Source organism: Helicoverpa armigera, chromosome 3, assembly GCF_030705265.1.
Source record: "Helicoverpa armigera isolate CAAS_96S chromosome 3, ASM3070526v1, whole genome shotgun sequence".
NCBI classification, from domain to species: Eukaryota; Metazoa; Arthropoda; class Insecta; order Lepidoptera; family Noctuidae; genus Helicoverpa; species Helicoverpa armigera.
The window spans coordinates 3,653,922-3,667,230 of NC_087122.1; the positions used below are offsets into that span (position 1 = coordinate 3,653,922).

The 13,309-nt window shown below is 35.7% G+C and overlaps 1 protein-coding gene across 8 annotated transcripts in view; it reads right to left on the minus strand.

Moving 5' to 3' along the window:
- The window catches only part of LOC110383845 (guanine nucleotide exchange factor DBS), a 76,388-nt gene that overhangs the window by 25,234 nt on the left and 37,845 nt on the right, over positions 1 to 13,309 (minus strand). The gene's annotated exons all lie outside the window — the stretch shown is intronic.

Sequence of the window (13,309 nt, forward strand, 5' to 3'; positions counted from 1 at the left end):
CGTCATACGGGTAAAACAGCTCGTTTCACGTGTGCAATGTGCGCCTCATACAAAGCTAGAAGAGGGCGAGAAAAAATCCCTCTCGCGTTTCACTTTCCTCGTGTATTGTCGAGCGCCATTGTATATGACACTACATAAAGCCCACATAAGAGACTAGACGTCTTTTTGTCAAGGGTTTCATTCACCACCTTGAAAGACATCTTGAAGGAACAACAAAAAGAACCAATTTTCTAAAATATACAGGATTTTTAATAAAAATGTTTCGCAAAACGACATTTTCTGGGCGTTTATGGTCCATAGAGAACATCTTTGGCATTATCGTTAAAACAGATTTGGTCGGCGCAGCTTATATGGTTATACAATAATGATGAAGTAACTTGGCATTAATTCCAAGGTGGGACGATGAACCTAATAAATATTTTAAAACACTTAAAGATTTCACAAAGATATACTCAAAATTCGTGTGTAAACTATTAGAAATCTTAAATTAGCTTATTTTATGATTATCTGCTGAAACCTAATTTCTGCAATAATCGTTTATTTTAACGATACGCATATGGTCTACCGAGTATATGAATAAAGTTGAGCTTTTATACATGAAAATAAAATAATGACACTATCGATGATAGTTTGAAATTAGAAGCACAATTTTGCTGACCTCTCCATCACATGTCATGTGCAAGTTTGAAATTGGTTCGATGGCAGCAATCGAACCAAGTTCGACGACAAATCAGAACACTAACATAGGATTTGAGAGAAGAATTATTTTTATCTACACTTCCAATTATAGCAATAATACTTAAACTAACTTATACAAAAGTTTGCTATTACCACGTGGAGGCGATTTCTCAATAGTGATATTTGACATTTTCTCTGTAATATTTCCAAATCAGACTTAAATGATAAAAAGAAAATTCTAATGACTCAACAAAAATACAGCAGTAACTGAGTTAAGGTACTATCAGCAACAAAATTATTCACAATTATGAATAAGCGTATCTATGAGAGACATGATGCTTGGTGTATGTTAAAGTTTCCGCCGTCATCTATGTCTCATCATACTTCAAGTTAGAGGTGATTTGCCTCAATAGTTTTTCCCAACGATAAGTACATTAACTTCGCAGTGTACGAAAGTAGGTTATATGCAAGCTTTGTAGTTTACGGATATGGTTGTATGTGAAATGTTATAGTTTATCAATTAAACCTGCAACCTCACGAAAAAAGAATTGTGTTATAATTACTTTGTATAAAAGTTCACACGACTTGAAAGGTCGACGGACCTTGAAGACAGAGTTAGCAAATATTTGTCCATTACGAAAAGAGATAACGATGCCCAAACTTTGTTTAACAGCAACCGAGTCAGACATTCCTTACAAGATATGAGCTGCAATGCAGCAAATTGTAAACCAGCCAGTAGTTTTGGAGTAAATAGTATTATGTATTTTGAAATAGGTACTGTCCATTGTATTTGTTGTTGGGTATGACATTCTTGCTACAAAAGCAACAGACCATTCACTATCAGTAAATAGGAAATTCACTAGTAAATCATAATACCTTGTCACTACACACGCAAACGTAGTTTGGGTTGCAGTATGAGCAATCGCATTCGGCGCATTCGCTCCAGAAGATTTCGCCGTTGCAGCCGAGACGGCCGCCCGTTTCCACGTCCACCCACGTCGCCCGCTTCATCAGGATGATCTCCCGGGTCACGACACTTAATAACTAATAAAACTGTCTAATACATTTGCTCCCTTTAAAGCATCACCAACTGGTAAATTTCGTAGGCGTCCCTAATCATCACTTAACACTGCATAAATTGTCACAAGCACTAAGAATATTCAAAATAAACACATGCACACCACTTCTTATCGTAACAAGGTTTTACTTCCACCTTAAATCAAAAGCAACTTTTCGAGTTCACTCTTAAAAAATAAGAATGTTGTCGAAAAATATGTAATAGGTACACATGAGCGATGCTAAGGTTACGCGAGCGAGGCGGCAAGACCGCCGCGCTACGGCTCATCGGGCAGACTGCTACGCGCGCAAACCCGCTGCGCTTGGCACTCTCCTTCGGCAAGGAACTCCTCGCACAAAACAAAGAATAAAGAAAATTTACTTTGGGAAAAAAGAAGCTGTATTTTCGTTTTGCGTTTAGTATTTGCACATCTCCTAAGAAACTATACTACAGTGTCCATCTTAAATTACTTGAATGGTATGTGAATTGCTAATGAGAATCGAAGTGTTCCAAAATTATTCTTAAAAAATGTTAATGTGTTGGGATACCTAATGGCGAAGTTCATAAAACTTTATTAAAAACAGGTCTTTTAATTTTTATCTAGTGTTTGAACGCAAACCTGGTAAAACCTTGGGTATTTTCATTATAAATAAGAATAATTGTTTCATTGCACAGCACTAAAGCACACACGCACTGTAGCCAAGTATTGCACGAATATCCACAACACCCTTGTCACGTGAATGACGAAATTGAATGATCGAGGCAACCCACTGATCACGTAGTAAATAATTCTTTCCGATTGAATGCGACAGAGAGCTTTGTTGACAAATACCTAACGCAAACATGCATTCTTCGTCCCAGTTTCATGCAACCAAGTCACCGTCTTGGAGTTCCATTTGACTTTATTTTAGATTTATTATGCGATAATTAACGAACAATTCGCGTGTCCCAACTGACGGTCGCACGAATTGCTAACAGAATGGGTTTCCCACGTCTTGAAATGCTTGGAACTAATATAAATGAAGTAATACGATTAATTAACTGTAACCGTTGAGTAATGTAAAGATAAGATAAGATAAAGATAAAGATTATTTATTTGTCCAAAACATGAGTATGCAGTACAAAACAGGTTTGCAAAGCAGGGTGTTACATAAAAAATCATAGTTCTTGCATGTTTTGCCCACAAGGGCGTACAAAAGTTAAATAAAAGATAATGCTTACATTTCTAAAATAATTTTAAAAATATGAAAAGTAAATTAAACTAAGATATAAACTAGATTACTTATTTAAAAATTCGTGAACATTATAAAAACAGTTTTCTATTAAATATTTTTTTAAATGAAATTTAAATTTTGAAAGCGGTAGCTGTTTAATAGACTTAGGTATTTTGTTGAATATCATGGGTGCCAGACAGAAAATACTTTTGTGCATGAGCGCAGTATTTGATCTTACTACGCACAGCCGATCATTGTCTCTCCGATTACGGACAACTACGTCTGAAAGGCGGCTGAATAAGTGTGACACTCTTTGCCGCATACCGTGTCATACCGTAAGCTTCTAGTTTCTTTATTAAGATATCGTGACTAACATAGTCAAAAGCTTGAGTCATGTCGCAATATATGGAACAGACTGGCGTCTTTTTATCTATGTTTTTTATAATATTGTATAAGAAATCGTATAATACCTTGCATTGCACTTTGCAACTGTCCAATATAGCAATCATTATGTCAGGATATAAAACCAATTGACCGAATACAGGCTTTTCTGAAAACGAGGAAAGAGTTTCGTAATTTTTGAAAAATTATTTTACGTGCAAAATAAAAATGTTGATTCTACGTATTCTTGATATAATGCCTCTTCTACACACGGGATTACAACGTCCCCATGCAACTATTGTGAAGCAGGCGTAGGGCCTTTTAACAGAGACCTGTTAATAATTTTTCATTCTTTCATGACCAAATCCATAATCTTCATAATCGGTTACAGAAAATGACATTCTTGCACTTATTTCGTTGTCATTAGACAAGTTCAATGTTTTGTAATTTTCTAAAGGTCATGGTCATAACTCTGCAATACTTCGCAGTACCAATGTTTCGTATATAAAAACTCTGTCTGTGTGTTCGTGAGCGACCTTCGATTTGTAATCATTCCATTGAAGCGACCAGCGAGTTATGTACTGTAAGTGATTTACATCCGTCATTTTGTCACTGACCATTTAGTACCATAATAGAAACGAAAAACTGAATGATTGCCATAATAATAAACCATTCTTGTTTATATTCAGAATTATTTTCGACAGTATTTCAATACTGAATTTCTAGAAGAATCAAGAAGTTGTACAAACTCAGACCAAATAATTGGTAAAACAGAAATGAGAACTAGGACGCGTATTCCGTATGCGGGGTCTTTTCGTGTCACATCTGTACGTGATTCGGATTTTTTGCGGATACTGGAGCACAAACGTTACAATTTATATGTATTTGAAAGTAAGTGGCGAACACTTTCCTTTGATTTCTCAACATGGTCCTCTGTTTGTAAAACTGCAAGCGGAATGCGGCAATGAAAGCTTGCTAATTGATAAGCGCAGTACTGCTTCTAAATATAGCGGTGTGATCAGAAAACCCTTGTAAATTACCGGTTGCGCTAGCGCATAGTCCGCTCTACCGTTGCGCCAGCAGTTGTGCTTGCTATGTCCATATTAGTATTTAGCAAATGTGTATAAACATCAATTTGCCATCTGGCAAATACTATTGAAAGGTTTATACACAGGTTTACAAACCTTTTAAATATATTGAATTATATTCTAACGCAAAGAATTCCCCCGAGAAACAATTGTTGTGGGTTAGTAGCACTCAGACATACGCGGGTTTGTATTGTATCAATACGAAGCAATGATATAGCACAAACCAGAATCAATTTTTTGTTAAGAGGTGCCAGTCATGATGCTGCTGTTTGTGACATTGAACTTATGATTTTGGCTTTCGATTGATAGATACATGGTGCAGAAACTATTAATTCTGATCGAAATTAATTTGTTACTTAGAAATCGTGATATCAAAGCTTTGATAAACTTTTTGAAACAAACAAAAGTAAATTGTTGATGCCTTTGCCATATGCCATTTATTGACGATTTCTCCGACACATCGCCATCAAGGCAATTCACCGAGCTTTGGTGCGGCATTATTTATATGTTAATTTTATCATTGCAGGTAGTTCATATGTAGGTACAACACGTACCAATAGACGTTAAATATGTGAGTAAGAAATAGCTTTAGAGGTTTTCTTATGTACCTTTTAGAAAGTTTTCTCATTTTCGAATGACAGATTAGGACATTCCAAATGAGTTCCTGCAGAGACAACTGTGAATGGCCGATGTGGGTGGACCGAAGGAGAACGTGGTTTGCTGACTGACTAATATCCATTATAAATACGAATACTTTTAATATTTGTAGGTCTTTGTTACACCAACTAACAAGCACAAACTGGATATAAAGTACATAAGGCCCTTGATCCCGTTTCGATGCATTTTTCGGGCTTCTAAAATTTTATCGGATTATGCTATTCGAAGGCATTTTTTAGAAACACCACTGGAAGGCGTTATACTTGGTCCATATCACGATCAAGTGGATCTGTGAATTTTAAATAGTTTTGCACTTTGTTCAAATTCTCAGTATGCTTGGAACATCATCAAAAATTACGAAAGCTAGCGTAAGTGTTATGCAGAAACATGCAGAAAATTCAGTTGCTGAGACAGCACATTGATCAACAAATTGATGACACAAAGAAGCAGCTTCTTTGTTCAAAGTTCCAGTATTAACGATTTTCAATTCATAAATAAAACATAAAATCGCCACTGCTAAAGCGGTGTTTTTAACTGACCTGAGCCCAACGCTAAATATGGTCGTAAGTGGGCGAACGGCATTTAGGCTACACGCCATCATACTTGGAGATTTTGCGGATGACTTGAAGCATTTTATTTTACAAACTTGGAAATACGAGGTTGTTAAAATATAGATACGGTTTAGAAACCCGAAGTAAGTCGAGCTACTTTAGTAGTACGTGCCTTGTGGAAAACCACAATAAGACGAGAAAAACCACCTTCAGTTCCACATTGATTTCCAAAAACAACTGAATAACACAATAGGGCTATGTGTTACACAATTGCTGATAACTTAGAAGAAATTAAACTTCTAGTTCTTTAACTCAATAACGCAGTGGAAACCTTTATCTTCACATGTAAGGTTTCTATATTGTGTAATTTCACATTGACAATATAGAAACTGCACAACATAATGGATCTGGGCCTCGATTGTTTTACAATACATTCTGGGAAGTAATGTGTTTCCCACGTCAAATTCAAGCTCATGTTCTTAGCGTGTTCAGAGTGCACTTACAGCAGGGAACATAATAGATCACTCATAAATCGACCACAGTTAACAAAGCAACGGAAAAGGGACAAAAACGAAGACAATGCGACATGCATCAGCTACTGGCAGGAAACAGGTGCGGCCGAAAGAAACATGCTCATACTTCATTGTGTCACTGGTATTGCACTGACATATAAGCTCGAATAAAAACTGCAATGTACACATAGGTATTGTAAACATGAAGTTTTCATATGGTCATGTTCATGTATTTGTGATAACTGAACTTTTTTTGTTTGAAGAGAACAGGGCAAAAACCAAGTGGTAAAAGAAGAGGCTACATTGAAGAGGCCATCATTGAAATTACTTTCGCGTGACACTTAAATTGTCCAGACCAATGCTACCTATATTCTTAAGAAGTTTAGACAAACACCAATTAAACTAATTACTTGCGGTTGTAATAAATCTACATTTTTGTTAACATACAATTCATGCAGCCAAGTGGCAGATAATAGTGTGTACTATATGTCGAGTTTGTATTGTTGGACATGACATAAGTAATTTTTATGAATCGTAAATGTGCTAAACACTGAACCATAATCTGCTCACCTTGGGAATGGAATGTTACCATTTACTATGTAACCAGGCCGTTCGAGGCTATGGAACATAATAACAAAGCTATACACTCCCTAAGAACGCTCCGTTAGTTTCACGTAAAAGGAATCTCAAATCCAATTAAGCAGAGTCCTGTACAATCGGGAATGTAATTTTCCATGACAGGAAAAGCCATACAAGGCTGGCAGGTCTATGAAAATACACCCTATATCTATGAGGATTAAGGTTAAATAACTTGTAAACTGAACCGCTGGGAGTGCATTGAACCCGTAACAGCTGGGCATGTTGTATAAGGAATCTTGAAACACCACCTGGTTATGGATTATTATATCTTACCTGTACCTCTAAGAATAAGTAAATGGTTACAAAAAGAAGAACCTAATGTGACCGGTGCTATTTCAAGTGTGGCGATAAACGAACGCAAGAAAAATATTGAACCTTGAAATGTTTCTACAAATTTTAAGTTAATATGATGACCATGTGCTTAAGCCTACACATTGAAGTAATATAAGTATGTGTTGGGTCAAATGTGTTTTTAAATCAAGACACACTCCCACGTCTCGAATTGAATATCAATACTTATCTAGTGCAAGTGATCGATCATCGAAGGCGTCGGATCGGTCCTGTCACCTACTTGCCTTGATGCCAACATTCCTTGAAGCAGGAAATGGTGCTGATATTGGAAAGGGTATTACGTAGATAGGGCATTACGCTTTACTGAAATGAATAAAGGCAGCTCTTCGGTAAAACCATTGAAATGGAAAAAAACATGAACATTATCTATTCCATACTGGGAAACTTGTAATAGTAGAGAAGAGTGAATATAATTTAAAGGACTTTCTCAATTTAGAATAGATTTCAAATGGTCAAGGCTGCATCGTTAAAAAATACATTACCAAAACTGGAGTCTATCTGAAATCGTCACCAATAATGTTGTGCCAATACGATGAGCAATGAAAGATCGTAAAAACAATTTCCAATTTAAGTTGGCTGCAATTTCGTTATGTTTTTGCAACTTGCAAATGGATGTATCAAATGCCAAACATATTTAGTAACAGTTGAGGATAAAAGAGAGTGTATTGGCGCCGGAGAAGTGAAGACGGCTAATGTAAGGGTCGTGAACTTTCCAAATAAGTACAGCGGCTGGGGGCTCCTTGATTCAATTGGCTCGGATTGCCTCACTGTGCGCAAATGCAGCTGTGTTGTCAACTATGCATCGGTAATGACGTTCAGATACCGGTTTAATCGGTTCAAATCTGATGTTTGTCAACTTGTTGCACTTTTAAATTAGTCGAATCTCTAAAACGCAACTTTCTTGCAAAATATGTTTTATGTTGCCATCATAACTTGTTATAATAGTGTTCCTAAGCCCGATATTGATATTTTTATGTTACAAAATAAGTTTTGACACAGATATAAAATCTTATATTTATATACCTAGATAAAGTTACGGAATCTAGATGTTTCGCACATTGGATTAATCAATTTCATTAACTTGACCGCACAACGAATACGACATTAAAATTGCTAATTAGATCAGGATTTAATTGATTTGAAATGCATATAAATAAAAGTATAAAGGTATTCGATATTTAATTTATCTGTGAATGTGAGGGTTACCTTGATGTATATGTTTATTAATTATGAATAATGTTATGTAAATGTTTTCATTTCATAAGAATTGCGGGATATTTAATAATGCTCAGAATCTTGTGATGGTTAGGTATACAGTTATGCCTCTATTATTGACTTGCTCTGAATTATACTTATTTGAGGTCTTGTAATAAATCTGTGTAAGTATGATTGTGTATCAATGCAAACGTGAACATTGGGTCAATGGAACGCGGAACCATAAAGTGTGTTAATAGATACAGACAACGTTCTATTGCAAATTTGCAGCTTTACAAATCAAATAGCTATGATTGAATATTCATTCGCGAATTAACTCTTGTATACATTAACGACACTAAGTGCTAAACGAAATATTTGTTCCTTAGATGTGTTTGAGTTATCGGTCGGCTAGAATGTAGCAAGATTTGTGAATACTTGTACAGTGTTGACACAGAGTTGGAACATTGAATTCACGTAAATGTCTACACAGAATTATGCATTAGGCTAAGAACTCCGAAGTAGCTGCGAATTTTTTCAAGGGTTGTAAGAGACTACGTTTTGTAAATAAGATACCTACGTAATTTTCAACATTTATTTATTACATACTTATGTACTACATTATTTATTCTGCAACATTGAGTTCTATTTATTTCCACCTTACTTGAAACTACCTTTTTAAATTCTGCTTGCAGGGCAATGCACCGCAGAACACCATAGCCTAGTCCTGTCTAAGAAAGTGTATCACGGATATTGCGCCATAAACCCATGGTCAGACCATTATTATGTGCTGCACTTTCACTTACACCATAAATAATATTGCGCTACTTATTTGTCAATAGTACACCATGGCTACAACACCATAAATGTAACCCATTCTAAGGACAAACTAATATAAGTACGTCCTGATGGGTAACTGAATTCGTGACCAGATTTTAAATATGTACTTATATAATTTCTCAATAGATAGCAACGAATTAGATATAATATTATGAATGATCGAAAGTTTAATGTAATTCCGCTACGAGTTTGTAAATGGGAAATGCTATCCAGGCTTTGTTTAAGCTCGTTCCCCCTAGCGGCATCTCAGCTTTTACAGCCATGTCAAGCTTGCTACAGCTACAATTTTCCTCAATATATCTTCGTTTACGGTACTTGAAGAACAAAAGAATGACTGCACAGTAGTATTAGATTGATATACGAGTATTTAATAGACCTACGCAATGTTATTACTTCCTATAAAGAGAAAACGTTATGTTTGATTGTTATTACAATCATGGTCATGAATACCGTAGAGTTTTAGCTTTCATACGTTGCTATGAAGCTTTTTAAAACTTTGGTAATCAATAACTAAAGAGAGAGTATCAGAAACCATAATCGTACCTCTACAGTACATGAGGAGCAAAAGATTTTCAAACTGTGCTAGAAGCATAACACGGTACTCGTACGTTTTGATGAACCCAAATATTGATATAAATAGGACATAATATTTGAACATAAAAGTAAATAGAGGATAAGAACTCCACACCCAGACGAACCTAAATTATCTGATAATATGTCAGTAAACGATAAACGGTTTCAAAGGCACAAGATTCAATTTGGCGTGATATTAGTCGTATTACGTATATCGGTAAAATAGGTTGAAGTTACGAAGACATCAGACGAAAGAAATGTTTAAAAATAACCGCGGAAGCAAAGTTTATTTTCAGATACGGACATGAGAGTCGAAAAAACCAATCGTTAGGAATTGAATATGGGTGAACGCGGTGAATGAGAAAAAGTTGATGATAAAAGTCCATGGTAAAAATATCCTTTTGTAGTGCGCGGGGTACCTATTCGAGGGTTAAGAACTAGAGTAGCGTAAGGCCAAAATGACAACTTCTCAGGAGAGCCCGAAAATAACTCAAATTTACCTACTGTTATCTTATAGCCCTTTTTGTGGCATATCTATAGTAGTTAGATATCTGATTTTTACTAATAATAAAACTTTATTTATCGGCTACAGAATAATGTAACTTTTTGGTCAATCAAAATACGGTTTCATTTTAATAAAATTTATTTTTCAAAAACTGGTTGACATACGTCATTTTGGCTGTTACATAAATTAGTGCCATAGTAGCGTATCCCACCCTTACGTTTTTTTGGCAGGAAGAAAAATTACGGAAGCTTACGAAACAAGGCAGTAGCGGTACTTTACGTTTATTTGGCACGAAACAAACTAAGCCTACATAATCAAACTTTCTGCGTTAATAACGTATAACAAGATACGTTATTTAAGCGATTATATTGAAGGCATATTTTGGTGTCTTATTCGCTCTGTAAATCGAGTTACGATCGTTGTGCTCGTAATTTTTTTGAGAAAATATTGTCAAGATTATTGTAAGTAGAAATACTTCATTTTAGCAATAAACAAATATCTTTTTTTGTTATACGTTATTGTTGTACTAAGCAATCTACTCAGTACATCGTTCCAGTTTTTTGGCACATAAAAATATGGGGATTAAATAAACGAATGGTGAAAAAAATTTTTTTTTGTATTTTTGCCCTTACGCTACTCTAGTTCTTAACCCTCGTATTGCTGTTGAACCGCTAAAGACAACCCGTATCTAATGTCCACAATTCGGAGAAGAAATGGTAGTTTCTACCTTTTCTTTGAAATGAGATAAGTTTTGTTTAGAGCAAAATAATGCTCAAAGCATCTCCGTACGTTGACTCCGCGAATATTTTTACACTACATTAAAGTGGCTGTGCCTGTACAATTTTAAGAACAAGGTTCTGGAAGGAGAGATTTAAGTTGTTAAAAAGGCTATTTATTGTAAAAGTTAATTCCTGTTTTACAAGTCTCTCCTTACAACTTTTAACGTATGTAAAAGTTTCAGTCAACTTATTATCTTAAAACGTGTCGATCGATAAGTACTGTTCATATATTTTCTATTACTAAACCAGAAAGAACCTTCGAGAATAACATCGATATCAGAGGGTATCGCTACAAAGCGGCTGTGGAAACGTTCAATTTCCCCAAGGAAATCAAAGTTTGTCAAGAAACGACGTATTTGCGGACATACGCGAACCTATTACCAGTTTAACGGGTTTATGTCAGTTTTCTCCCTTTTAGATTATGTTTGATATAGAACGAGATCTGTTGTGGAATTTGTGTGTTTGGAAGAGTTATGAGCTAAAAGCGGTAGTAATAAAGCAGAAAAAAAGTTCCATTATTACCTAGCTCGGTAATACAATTAATCGGAGAAAGTTTTATTTTGATGAAGAGGCGTTTTTGTAAGGTTTATTCGATATAAAATTACCATGGTCATATTATACATATTACGAACTCCTGTGAATTATTTAATCACTCCTACTGACATCTGGAACTTATGCTCCAATTTCAAAGATCAATTTCGGCATTTATCAGGCATTTCGTTTTGGAATCAGTTGACGATATCCACGCCTCTACTCTACTATTTGACCTACTTGCAAAATTAAAATAATTTGAATATCTAACATATGAGTCAACGCGTTTCAAAAATTATTTTCTTAAAAATACCTACAAAATATATAAAACAGAGGCTAAATAATGACATCACAACCTTTATAGTATGAAAGCTGCGCTTTGACACGTGCAATGCGCGACCCGCGGGTTGCGCGCACTTTCTATACGATAGCGCAGATTACGCGCGTTTTTGCGACCGATTTGCGATAAATCGCGCGATTCAAGTGTATTCATTAGCGATAACGAGACTATGTTTTATAGCCGGAAACGTAGCTAGTAGCTTTCCTGACTTATTGGTTAGAGAGTCATTATCTTTATTTAAGAAAGTGTCGTGTTTATGGTTAAACTAACGCTAATTGGGGATTTCGTGGACGCTGGTCAATTCACAGCTTATATCCAACTATTTTATAAGCTTTATCAAGTTTTAATAAGTGTTGTAAAAAGGTAATTCAATAGTATTAAGCTGTGATAAAGGGAATGTTAATATAAATGGTTTCAATTTAATGGCCAGCGTCCAACGCCGCAGGTTACTTCAGAATCCGAATGTAACTTTCTTTGCGAAACCTCTTGCAGATATAATTAAAATCCTTAAGCAATCGGCTCCCAAGTATCCCGACAACTTTCAAACTAGCTGGACAGAACTGGTACTTTTGTGTTGTTTCCTTATAATGCGCGGCGCGTATCGGTCACAGTCACAATGTACAAGTAGGCGAGTATATGCGCGTGCGCAAGAAAGTGGTCGCGCAGGTGTCGCATGCGTTAACACTGCACTTGATTGTTGAAGTAATTACGTCAGGTTTAACGATAAAGATACGCGTTGTACGTCTACTTGGCTTTGTTACTGCTTTGTTAAATAGTAGTTTGGCAGACAGTCTTAAGGCGTGCACAAGTGAGTAACTACCTACTAATTTTCTTTTTCGTTTCGTCCATAAATCATTATTGTAATTTAAAAATATCTCTTCCTTCGTGAACGTTGTGTTTGGCTAATAGTTGCGCCATAGAGGTCAAACTATTTTAAGAATATGCAGAGTTTAAAATTACTTCTGATTATTCTAATGTAAAAAGTCATAATCGTTTAAATTTTTACATAATTGCCTTGGACTACTTCTTGTCGATGATTAAATGTTAAGAAAAGTGGTAGGGCATCTTAAATCTTACTTTGGATAAGCAAAATTTCATAGAAAGAAGTCAATGGCGGTATGCAACTAAACTCTGACTACAAGTTCGCCTATTGTGGCCCATAACTATCTCCCATCTCCGGCACCCGCTGATACCTAAAAATGGCTCAGTGACGACAAAAACCATGGCTAAGAAGGGTAGCTACATTCTAGTGTACAGAAGGCAGCAACATAGAACTACATCAATCTGTCAAACTTCAATAGATTTTCAGCCTTATCACAATAGTGGAAGGTATTTTCTATTGGTAATGTTTGTCAGATTCTGGTAGGTTGATTTGTTGCCAACAAATCAACCTACCAGAATCTGCTGTACTTTATTTAG